This window comes from Macrobrachium nipponense, chromosome 10 (genome assembly GCF_015104395.2).
Source record: "Macrobrachium nipponense isolate FS-2020 chromosome 10, ASM1510439v2, whole genome shotgun sequence".
NCBI lineage: Eukaryota > Metazoa > Arthropoda > Malacostraca > Decapoda > Palaemonidae > Macrobrachium > Macrobrachium nipponense.
Window position 1 is genome coordinate 107,917,103 of NC_087204.1, and position 7,500 is coordinate 107,924,602.

Consider the following 7,500-nt stretch of genomic DNA (forward strand, 5'->3'; position numbering starts at 1 on the left):
TTAATTAATAATTTATTGGCGAACGTGTTAGCAGTAATGTACAAATATACGGAATATAATATATAAATGTTATATAGGAAAATAATTGAATAGTTCACTCGCCAATGCTTGCTGTGAACGACATAAAACAGACAGACAGACAGACAGAAAGACAGACACTCAGGTAGCAACAGGATTTTGATTAATTTATATGAATGTAACAACTGAGAACAAATTCTATTTTGATTTCGATTCCCTCGTCATCAAGATCATTTTACATCTTACGCAGAAGGTTTAGATGGATTATTTGCTAAAATAAATCGACGGTTTATTGCCAAACTCCGATACTAGATTCTTTAACCGGTAGGACAGGAAATACGAGAATTTATTCGTGTCCATTTATCCGCAAAGTTCAGCGCTCTCGACTGACTAGCTCTCTCTCTCTCTCTCTCTCTCTGAGACTTGAATAACCCACACATTTCGTAGTCTGACCTTGTGCTCAGACCTTCGTAAATCATATATCAGGTTTCTTATCCTTGTACCCTCTTCTTGGTCCCTTTTCAATTTATAAGAGGGACGAATGCAGTGGTAGGGCCGTCAAGAAAGAATAATAATAATAATAATAATAATAATAATAATAATAATAATAATAATAATATGATGATGATGATGATGATGATGATGATGATGATGATGATGATGATGATAATAATAATAAATCTCAATTACGTGGGCACAAGTAATGTTCCTGAAGGTCCACCGTAATATATCTGAACTGAAGATATATGCTATATTATATAAATTGTTGTGGACCTTAAAGAACAACAACAACAACAATAATAATAATATTTTGTTGAAAACAATGGCAGTTTTCAACGAATTAATCTTATACAGGGTCTTTTCAATTCTTCTGATAATTCGTTTTTCTGACTCGGCTAGGCTGTTGAGTAGATTTCAGGAAAACGAATTATCAGAAGAATTAAAAAAAGACCCTGCCATTATTTTCAACAAAACATGTATCAAAAAAGTCTGCTCCCTGCAAATAATAATAATAATAATAATAATAATAATAATAATAATAATAATAATAATAATAATAATAATAATAATAATAATCCATTTCTACTCATGACCATATGCAAATACAGAATGCGATTGCAGGAACAAGAGAGGCAGTACATAATACATCAGTGAGATGTCAAGAGGCGTTTTTGAACGTTAAGCCTTTCGCTCCTTATATGCAAAATATATAAATTAGAAATAAAATTCAGTTATTTTTTTCCGGAAATTAGACAAGAATTGAATTTTCACTAAGAGAGCATCCATTCCGCGTGTAGTCTTTAGAAGAGGTACATTTATGAAAATTTATGGCTTGAAATTTTGGAACAAAAACTTAATCCGTTAACTCATGATGTCTGGAGGAGTATATTCTATGAGAGAGAGAGAGAGAGAGAGAGAGAGAGAGAGAGAGAGAGAGAGAGAGAGAGAGAAGGTTGACAACTTAAAATTAAAGATTCAGCTTAAATTTCGGAACAAAAACTTAATCCGTTGACGCATGAGCCTCATTATATTAAGAACCGTTGCAGATCCGAGTGTCCAGTCAAATGCAAGGCGCAAAATATATCTCAAAAAAGTTGCCGCTACTCATAACCGTTCATAAATATGCGTGCTACAATTTTGAGCAAACATTTTGGCTTCTGAGAAACTTAGGATCTCTCTCTCACTTATTCAACTGTCATTATTGTATAATAAATGTAATGACGTTTGCTTGTGCTACATAAAACATTGGCAGCTTTTTCGCTGTGTCTCGCGCCGGCACTGAATCTTCACCGAGGTAACTTCATGAAGAGCTTTATAAACAAGATCTTTTATCTCGGCGTGGATGTGTGAGATAGTTTTGGCCATTCTCTCCTCTTGTCCAGACCTTTTTATCTTTGCTTATTTCTGCGTATAGTATACTTGTGCTTTTTTCAACTTTTCTCATTTTCTCATCAACAGTGAACAACAATGTTGTCTTTTTCATTGACATTTTTTTTTCTCTTCCGATATAAACTTTGTTCATTGAGTGTCTTTGACCTCTTGCTACTGTTATAATTTCATCTGATGTTATACGTGGAAAATTTCTAGTTTCGTCTTGGCGAACAAAGGTTAAAAATGCCCTAATGTGTTTCATGTGTACATACATACATTATATATATATATATATATATATATAGATATATATATATATATATAATATATATATATATATATATATATATATAGGATATATATATATATATATATAATACACGAAAGTACTACTTGGTACTTTATCTATTCATTTTTAACTTTCGTAGTGGCTTCAGCTATTATATATATATATATATATATATATATATATATATATATATATATATATATATATATATATACATACATATACATATATACATACATACATACATACACGCGCACGCACACACACATATGAAGGAGAGGAAGGCTCGGTGGCGCCAGTACGGGTCACTTACCTAAACGGATGAGAGTATGTAATTTACCCCCTGCCATAGATCAGCCTCGTCGTCATAGACCTGTACGCATACACTTCTGAAATCCCCGTTAATAACAGATAAGGCAGCGCCGCTATGACCGATAATAATGCGTCTGTCCTCCTGCTAATTCGTAGATCGTATCTTAACGAGACTGTATTTTAAACAGAGATATTCTCCGTTGACTTTTATTTCATATTATACCTTATAAGATTAATATAGGTCGGTAAACGGACAATCGAGCCGTGTATCTACAGTGTGCCACTCTTTACATCAGCTGCATTTTACCAGTAAATTTGAATCTATGCTCTAGTAGATGTTATGGTGTGGTTAGAAAATGGTCAATGATAAGTCGATAACAGGAAGAAGAGGAGATGGATTTTGCATAAAATTGCAACATATATATGTAGATTTATATTCTCGTAACAGGGACCAACACAGATCATGTACAGTATAGAGGAGATATGCTGGAATTCTTGTCAAGAAAATGAAATTATAGAAGCTAATGTTTACATAAATAAATCACGAAAAGCTAACGACGTTGACAAGTTGATGAATACAGACAAGTATCATGAAAGAAGAATTTAAATTTGAATAAAAATAAAAGAATTAAATCGAACGAAAGTGCAAATGAGACCGCGATTGCAGTAGATATGAAATATCTCTGTCATGGCATGCACCAACAAGAATCATATAATATATATATATATATATATATATAGATATATATATATATATATATATATATATATATATATATATATATATATATATAAAGCTAACAGGTTGATGAATACAGACAGGGATCACTAAAATATGAGAGAAAATTTAGAAATGACAAATTATAGATAAAACAGCAGGACAAATAGAAACACGCCCATAGCAGAGGGTTTAAAAAAAACATGAAACCTAATAATGTAGAGATGTTGATGAATTCAAACCAGGGATCATGAAATAAAGAAATGAATGATATATATATATATATATAATATATATATATATATATATATATATATATAGATAAGTAACAGGTTGATGAATACAGGACAGGGATCATAAAATATGAGAGAAAATTTTAAAATGAAAAATGAAATAATACAGAATTGCAAATATCAGTGTTTAAAAAAAACTGTGAAACCTAATAATGTTGAGAAGCTGATGAATTCCAAGACTTCAATGAAACAAAAATGCCAATAATAACAACAGCGCATTCACAACCGGAGATCCTCTCCCACTTCCCTCTCCCTCGTTAACGAAACGGTCGTTAAAGCCTAAATATCGAAGAGAGAGTAATGGCCAACGTTACCTCTCATGAGGAGAAGTACACACAGATTGGGAGCCTCATGCTGGGTTAACTCGTTTGTTTCAAAACAAACCGCGTTGATAACGTTCTTCTGAGCGGAATATGAAATAGCTTAGATCTCTCTCTCTCTCTCTCTCTCTCTCTCTCTCTCAGAAGGTGATGATGACTGGGCAAAGGAGTGAGAGAGAAAGAGAGAGGTGGACAAGACTTAAAAAGGTATAGGTAATAACGGTTAGCTCATTTTAAGAATGGAAGGTGATGGGAGGTGGTGGGGGGGGGGGGTGGGAGGGTCGGAACATGGGATGGCACGGAGAGAGAGAGAGAGATTCACTCTTACAACAAATAGCTCTTGTCGAATAGAATACGGAATCTCTCTCTCTCTCTCTCTCTCTCTCTCTCTCTCTCTCTGTAGTGTTAAATGCGTTTAATCTTTTGTTTATGATATAGCGTCTGGTTGCCGTTCTCTCTGTCTCTCTCTCAATAGTGCTCTAGCGTCTCTAGCCATGAATCTGAAAGGTAAACGCACAAGACAAATAATTTATGGAAATTCCAGGGGTAATTGTCCCATTGCAGCCACGCAAAAGTCAGCCTGAGAAGGCGAGACAGCTAGTACCACCACCACAGCACATTTTTCTCAGCGCAGTAATGGTGCATAAGCGTCTTGTCACCACTTAGCCAGGCGACCAGTTCGTCACTGCGAGGGACATCACATCGTTTATCTTCTGCCACTCGGGAAACACCTTAATACCTACTGGCACTTTATCGCCGGGCAGACGTTTCGGTATGGGCATCAGCAGAGCGCCCACACACACGCACACACACACACACACACACGCACACACACATGCTGGCAAATTTGGGATGACCCCCACCTGGAGACTCTCGACTCTCACACCTTCTGTCTGTAACGTCTGGACCAAGGTTTATAGAAAATATACCTTGGTCTGGACGTCTCCTCCTCCTCCTCCTACGCTGGTTTAGCAAGCGATTCCCTCGTGCGTAAGTAATCCGAAGTGCCTTTGGAATGCGTCTGCGAGTGAGAGGGTCCTCTGTATCCAGTCGTTACCACAAGCAGCGGCCTCTGATGGAAAGCCAGATTAGAGTCACGTCCGCGCAATGTAACTCAGGGGAACCCGAGTCCAGGAATCTCTCCTGGTGGCTCTAATCTTCTTGTTGGGGAAGGACAACTGAACGATGCCCATCTCAGTTTATTACTGGACTCCCTGCATATGTTTTTGGTAAATATCTTGGTGGGTAGTTTAGGTGCATTGGCACTAGAGCTTCCTCCTCATCCTCCTCCTCCTCCTCCTCCTCCTCCTCCATTCTTCTTCTGTAGGGAGGTGCTCATGCATTCAGTTTCAGTTTAGCATCGTTTTATTTTTTTCTTCACAGCGTGATGGAGGTAGATGTAATGTTTACCGTTTTCCTTGCTTGCTATTTTGTTAGGCCACGTAGCTGGCTAGGTGCGTATATAAAGAGAAACACACACACACACACACACACACAGAGAGAGAGAGAGAGAGAGAGAGAGAGAGAGAGAGAGAGAGAGAGAGAGAGATAAGTATTGTGATGGAGTGGATTGAAAAATGAGAATTATTTGTGCTCATAATTGCAAGGTATATATAGGTCTCGTTAGATGATGCGGATTACAGAATTACTTTCATGATGAAATGAGATCTTTGAATCTAACTTAATATTTCATTTGAGAGCTGACAAAGTTATAATTCATTGATGAGTCAAGGAATTGATAATTTATTGGTACTAAAAATAGCACCAGGGACTCTTGTCTTTCAGGCGAAAGGACCTGGAGAAGGGAAGATCTTTCAAATAAAAAAAAATATATTTCCTTCTGAAAAAAATATGTGACATTGATTTCAGCAGTTCTGTGTTTGGGTGAAGTGGGAGATACGTTTTTATAAATCTCTCTCTCTCCTCCTCCCTCTTCCTCCCCATCCTCTCTCTCTCTCTCTCTCTCCCTCCCTCTCTCTCTCCCTCCCTCTCTCTCTCTCTCCTGTTATATCAAGCATGTCTTAAATCTGAATGGACTAGTCTTTACATTTAATTTCTTAGGCAAATAATGTAAAAGTTATTTGCATTTATATTTCTAACTTTTATCTGTGGTGACCACTGATGAGCACATATTTTCATTTAGTTATTTTCACTTTATATATATATATATATATATATATATATATATATATATATATATATATATAATATATATATCTATATATAATAATAATAATAATAATAATAAAAGCTTATAATTGCGGCCCTTCAGTGATTGCCAAAATGTACTCCCCTGATAACCCAGAGAAGTTCTTCATTGTGAATTTATAGACTCGGAGGTCACCCGCAGCGTGTGGGGTTCAGCTGGGTCAGGATGGGTCAGAGTCTCCCCCTCCCCCTCGCTCTCTCTCTCTCTCTCTCTCTCTCTCTCTCTCTCTCTCTCTCTCTTGTAAATTTTACTTGCCTTCTCTTCATTCCCTTCTTAATTTAGTTTTATGTTCTTTGACACTTAACATGTGATAAGACCTTACGAGGTCAGGTCAGGGATTCGCATCTTTTAGAAAATGTGAACACTTGCCTGAGCATCGTGCTCCCGGGCGCGCGCGCGCATCTTGCCGAATCCCTTCACGTGCCTGAATTATATCTCTTAATGTATGTTGTGAGTCTGCTAACCGGGGGTCTCTCTCTCTCTCTCTCTCTCTCTCTCTCTCTCTCTCTCTCTCTCTCTCTGCTGTGACGGATGCTGCTTGTATTGCTTTGTGCGTTTGGGCCCTTTGTTGTCCAAGATTTACTCATGTTTGTTCGTTTTCTGGCCTGTTTGTGGGCTTGCAAACGTACACGCAGGGGCACAGAAGTGCGCAGGTATATTCGTGTGTTTGTGTATTGCATATATATGCAAATACACATACATGAGCTGTGTGTATGTATTATATTATATATTATTATATATATATATATATATATATATATATATATATATATATATATATATATATATATATATATATATATATATATATATAAAGGTTTTTTGCCACGAAGGAAAAAATTAAAAAGCGAGATAGCCAAGTACTTTCGGTCCTGTTCGGACCCTTTACTAAGGCCTCAGTAAAGGGTCCGAACAGGACCGAAAGTACTTGGCTATCTCGCTTTTTCATTTTTTTCCTTCGTGGCAATAAACCTTATTTATACATAGCATCACGTTTTATATACTTCGTGATCAAGTTATATATATATATAATATATATATATATATATTATATATATATATATATATATATATATATATATATATATATATTTATTTATTTATTTATTTATTTATTATCACATTTGTATTTATGTATGATTACCTACATACACACATACATATGCATGTATGCATCCATGTTTACGTCTGTACGGGTTTAGCCTTAAGATCTCTGAGGGCTTTCTCGAACTTCCAACAAATTCTCGGCAACTTATCTTTCAACTATCCAAAGATGCAATTCGTTTCCTTTTTATTCCGTTGTCGCTTATTCTTCTTAAAGCTGTCTTTGGTTTGCCTGTTCATGTCGCAGGTGTCCGTGACGTCTTATAAGTCTTCCTTTCTCTCAGTGTTAAAGGTATTTACTTTTTTTTTTGTAGTGTCGTATCTTTTTTTTATCTTCAGGGTTTCTGTAGAGGTATTCCGATTTA